We start from the raw sequence: 6309 nt of genomic DNA on the forward strand, positions 1-6309 counted from the left end.
ACAGCGTATACTGGGTGATACAAGAACCTATCTTCTACTTGAGAAAGATCCATCTGAGGTCTATCTTGCTGAGATGCAAATTCTTTTAAAGTATGGTTTTGAAAAAGGTTTTTTAAATAAACAAGAATTGGAATTTATTAATAATCTGCACCCTAGGATCCCCTACTTTTACTATCTACCAAAAGTACATAAGGACCCATTAAACCCACCTGGTAGACCAATTATATCAGCAATAGGGGGTCTTACGGCAAATTTGTCAAAATTTATTGACTGCCACTTACAGAAGTTAGTCCCTAAACTTCCGGCCTATCTGAAAGACAGTACACATATTCTAAGAATTTTGAAAAATATTAAATGGCAAAACCACTATATTTTGGGGACATTAGATATTGCCTCTCTATATACTGTCATTCAACATGATAAAGGGTGTGAATCAGTAAAATACTTCATGACTAAGGATGGCGACTTACCGGATGATCAGGTTCAGTTCATTTTAGATTGTATATATTTTATCTTAACTCACAATTTCTTTCGATTTCGGGCGCACTACTACTCCCAGCAGTGGGGTACTGCCATGGGGACCAGGTTCGCCCCGAGTTATGCTAATTTATATGTAGGCAAATGGGAACAAGAAGCTATCTATCCGGGGGGTTCCCTTCGGAAGAACCTGGTCCTATGGCATAGATTCATAGACGATATTGTCTTTGTTTGGTCTGGTGGGCCTATTTTATTAGGGGATTTTTTAAATGAACTAAATAAAAATCAATATTTTTTAAAATTTACAGCCAACACCAGTCATAAAGAGATCAATTTTTTAGATTTAAAAATTTTTATTGAAAATGATACTATAGAGACTCAGGTTTTTCATAAACCAACAGACTCCAATAATTTTATTTCCTTGGATAGCTGTCACCTTCCAAGCTGGCTTTTGAATGTACCCAAAAGCCAGCTTATTAGGGCTCATAGGAATTGTTCTAGAATACAAGATTTTGACAAGGAGGCGTCATATCTGACTAACAAATTTGTCCGAAAGGGGTATGACAATAAGGCCCTGGCTGAAATAAAGGAGACTGTTAGGAAAATGCCGAGAGAGGATTTACTGACACAACAAAAGGAACACATCGAGTGTTCTACTATGGAAGATATTCCTATTATCACGCAATACAACGCTAACAGTAAAATCCTTAGAAAGATTGTCAACCGACACTGGAATATATTAAAAGAGGATAAAGTGATCGGTGAAAAGCTATCAGATTATCCTAGGTTTGTTTTTAGGAAAGCAAATAATCTTGGTAACAAAATAGCCCCTTCTATTCCTAAACCCATGTTGATGAGTCATGCACATGCTCACACACCTCCAAAAGGGTTCTTTCCATGCAATAAGTGTGGACCTTGTAGAAAATTAGGTTTTAGAAAGCAATTTTGCATTTTAAATAATTCTATGGAGGTCAAAATTAAAGACTTCATAACTTGTGAAACTAAGGGGGTTATATATGGAATTACTTGCCCTTGTGGCAAACTATATATTGGCCGGACTATACGTCCACTACATATAAGGATAGCAGAACATCTGAGGAATATTAAGAATAAATTTAGTGATCACCCCCTCTCCAATCATTTTTTAAATAATCATGGGGGTCTTATAAAAGGTACATTAGTGACAGGCATCAAAGTGGTGAACAGATGTTGGAGGGGAGGCAATTTTATCCATCAGATGTCAAAAGAAGAGAGTAGATGGATCTTTATGATGGACACTCTGATGCCTAATGGGCTCAACAGTGAAATTGAACTTTTTGCTTTTAATGCTTGAATTAGAACCTTGTAAGGTTGAGGGTATATAAGTGCTGCTTATCCGCTATGGAGTATCCCTGAGGAAGGAATCCGCTGATTCAGAAACGCGTCGGACGATTTTTGAGCTTCACCGCTCTCCATAGCTAGTCACGTGAGTGATCACGTGACCGTGACGTCACACAAGGTCCTGCGGACCTTGTTAGCTTTTCTCGGCGTGCGCCGCTACCGCTTCAAGCCCAGGAGGGCGCACTGCAGAGAGGACGTACGTCTCCGGCCGGGACGAGCGTCCGCAACCTACAGCACTAAATCACCCTCATCCTAACCTGGTGGCAATACTTTGGATTTTATTATTATCGCTGCCGCTTCATTTGGATCTTCCATGCACAGGACCTGGACTGCTAAGTACCATTAGTTTAAAGAAGTCTACCTCAAGGTAACTTTTTTCCTCTATTTATGGACAATTTCCTCTTCCTAGCCACATGGTTAATGCTGTATGGGGCAAAATCTGAAGTATAAATTTCTTTATTATTTTATTTTCCATTATTGAAAAAGTTTTTCTAAAGAGTCAAGTAGGCGGTGCCTGACCCTCACCGCTGTTAGGAGGTTGCAATTCAGGTTGGCTACTTGGTTTTCTATAATCATTTACAAAGTGAGTTTAGTTTATATAAAAGTCTATCTCTGAGCGCATATATTAAAACGTTTAATCATCTACAATATCATCTGAAAAAAATGTACAGAAAACATCTCTTTTGGGCAAGAATTGTGGAATTCCTACAGCTCCTTGAGCAACTCTTACAATATTATGTGATGGGGTGCCTCCAAGAACCCCAGCAGTACTGTTCCAAAAAACATTAGTTTGGGATGTTCTATTTATACGTTCTGCTGGATCCACTACTTCTTCATCATCTGTAGAATCACTGGACGATGAAGTAGAGACATTATCTGGTGGCATGTACTCTTCATCAGACAAAGAAAGTTCACTGTTTTCATCACTTTCAAAAATGATTGCTTCAATTTCTTGGTCAGTCAAACCCCTGGATGTAGACTGCGCCATTGTAACATTAGATGTCAGTAAACTAAAATGAAAAAAAATAATGATTACAATTTACAATTAGGGTTGTACACTCTTTGTTAGCGTGTGTGCTAAGGGTAAAGTGCAGACCCCTCCTCTCACCTTCAGCAGGTTACCACTTTCTTTTAGGTGCAGTAGAAGCCTCTGGATTTTTGTATCTCAGAAAGTTTCTTTTTCCTGAAACAATAAAGCTGACGCCTTCCTCCAAAGTCTCTTCAGCAAGTAGCACACAATGAACAGGATGTTGTCTGTCCTCCTGCTCCTGTGTGTTCAGGACCTGTGATGACATTGGAGACGCATGACTTTGTGAGGGAGCCTCCTTCCCAAGATCACATGACCATGTAGTCAGGCAGAATCCACACTCTTCACAGCAACAGCAGAGTCATAAAGACTGAGCTATAAAAAAATACAAAGTTGTCAGGAACACCGCACTGAACTTGCTCACGAGCCAGTGCGTATGTCCTGAGTAAAGCAAACAGTGCTCAAAGATACCTGTGGAGCAGGCAGCAGTCAAGTAGATGTGTACTTCATAGCCGCAGGACCTGAAGCACGTGACTGCTAGGGGCGTGGCCTAAACTCCACAGAGCTAGGAGCTGCAAGATAACCCCTAGCAGGGTAACTGCGAGACAAAGTTACCAGGGGGCATAGACAGGGAGAATAGTCAAGACTAGAGTTGAGCGAAATGGGTCGAAAAATGTAAAAAGTCGCCGACTTTTGGCAAAGTTGGGTTACATGAAACGAAACCCGACCCTAGGATGAGGTCGGCCACGAGGTCGGCGACTTAAGCGCCAAAGTCGCGTTTCAAAAGTTTGTTTTGCGCTCTTTTTCAGCCAATCAGGATCCACGGACACTGTGGGCAACGTGATGACATAGGCAGGGGTCACCACCATCTTTCAGAAGGGCATGCAAGTGATTGGCTTGCTTTGGTGGGTGTTACAGGGGGTATAAAAGGGCATGCACGCCGACCGCCATGTTACTCATGCTGATCTCAGAATAGGGAGAGCTGCTGCTGATGATGATTTTGTAGGCAGAGCGTTAGGCAGGGAAGAAGACACCAAAAACTGCTTCTGCTGCTAGCGATTTTGCCTGTACAACACACCAGTCACTGTGTGTGCAGTGCAAGTGGAGGCTATATTTTGCTGGATCAGCGGTGTTGGTTGTTAGGCTGCCTTCTAAGGCTTCCTGACAGCTGCATTGCTGTTTACCCACTGCTCTGCTATCTGCTTTTTTAAAAGCAATCCCAATTTTTTTTTTGTCCTGGTGAGGTACTGAGCGTGCATTTTTTCACACCATACAGCGGTGTACACTCCTCACACAGTACCATGTAACAGCTGTTATCACAGCCACAGTGAAGCTATCTGTGTGTCACTCTGTAAGGATAAGTCGAGGACATGTTCCGTTCTTACAGACCTGCACCTTCTAGTTTTGTCGAGCTTTCAAACAGTTAAATATATTTGCTGTTTGATCACATTCAAAACTATAGAGAGACAGCGTGTGTCAGTCCGTATACTTAAAAAACACGGAGCTTGACAATTTTACGTACACCGGACAGCCGTGTACATGCACGCTCCTCTCTCAGTACCATGTAACGGCTGTTATCACGGCCACAGTGAAGCTTTCTGTGTGTCGCTCTGTAAGGATAAGTCGAGGACATGTTCCATTCTTACAGACCTGCACCTTCTAGTTTTGTCTAGTTTTCAAACAGTTAAATATATTTGCTGTTTGATCACATTCAAAACTATAGAGAGACAGCATGTGTCAGTCCGTATACTTAAAAAACACGGAGCTTGACAATTTTACATACACCGGACAGCCGTGTACGTGCACGCTCCTCTCTCAGTACCGTGTAACGGCTGTTATCACGGCCACAGTGAAGCTATCTGTGTGTCGCTCTGTAAGGATAAGTCGAGGACATGTTCCATTCTTACAGACCTGCACCTTCTAGTTTTGTCTAGTTTTCAAGCAGAAAATTTATTTGCTGTTTGATCACATTCAAAACTATAGAGAGACAGCGTGTGTCAGTCCGTATGCTTAAAAAACACGGAGCTTGACAATTTTACGTACACCGGACAGCCGTGTACGTGCACGCTCCTCTCTCAGTACCGTGTAATGGCTGTTATCACGGCCACAGTGAAGCTATCTGTGTGTCGCTCTGTAAGGATAAGTCGAGGACTTGTTCCGTTCTTACAGACCTACACTCTAGGGAGATTCCTATTCTGCCCAATTCTATATACACCTTGCAGTTTGTCATACACTAGCCAATTTCTGCCTGTGACATAGCGCTGTGATATTCACTGGGCCTCACACAATCCAAAAGTGTCCAGTGTCCACAAGTGTGTGCTGAAATTCAAAATCTCCGTTATCCTCTAGTCACATTTTTCACACCTGCGACATCAAGCCTGTGACATAGCGCTGTGATATTCAGTGGGACTCACACAATCCAAAAGTGTCCAGTGTCCACAAGTGTGTGCAGAAATTCAAAATCTCCGTTATCCTCTAGTCACATTTTTCACACCTGCGACATCGAGCCTGTGACATAGCGCTGTGATATTCAGTGGGCCTCACACAATCCAAAAGTGTCCAGTGTCCACAAGTGTGTGCAGAAATTCAAAATCTCCGCTATCCTCTAGTGACATTTTTCACACCTGCGACATCGAGCCTGTGACATAGCGCTGTGATATTCAGTGGGCCTCACACAATCCAAAAGTGTCCAGTGTCCACAAGTGTGTGCAGAAATTCAAAATCTCCGTTATCCTCTAGTGACATTTTTCACACCTGCGACATCGAGCCTGTGACATAGCGCTGTGATATTCAGTGGGCCTCACACAATCCAAAAGTGTCCAGTGTCCACAAGTGTGTGCAGAAATTCAAAATCTCCGTTATCCTCTAGTGACATTTTTCACACCTGCAACATCGAGCCTGTGACATAGCGCTGTGATATTCAGTGGGCCTCACACAATCCATAATCCAAAAGTGTCCAGTGTCCACAAGTGTGTGCAGAAATTCAAAATCTCCATTATCCTCTAGTGACATTTTTCACACCTGCGACATCGAGCCTGTGACATAGCGCTGTGATATTCAGTGGGCCTCACACAATCCAAAAGTGTCCAGTGTCCACAAGTAACATAGTAACATAGTAACATAGTTATTAAGGTTGAAGGGAGACTTTAAGTCCATCTAGTTCAACCCATATCCTATCCTAACTTGCCCTAACATGTTGTGTGAAGAAATTCAAAATCTCCCCTGTCCTATAGACACCTTGTACCTTGTTTTACATTACTATATAGTTTGTTGGATTTTATCTACATTTCTACCAAAAATGGGGAAGGCTGGTGGAAGAGGTCGTGGAATTGGGCGGGGGTTGGCAGCTGGTAATGATGGTGTTGGTGGTGGATCTGATGGTAGTGGCAAAAGCAAAATAGGACCGAATGCAGGAGGTGTTGAGC

The sequence above is a fragment of the Dendrobates tinctorius genome, unplaced genomic scaffold, assembly GCF_039654945.1.
Source record: "Dendrobates tinctorius isolate UK_male_01 unplaced genomic scaffold, ASM3965494v1 ptg000017l, whole genome shotgun sequence".
NCBI lineage: Eukaryota > Metazoa > Chordata > Amphibia > Anura > Dendrobatidae > Dendrobates > Dendrobates tinctorius.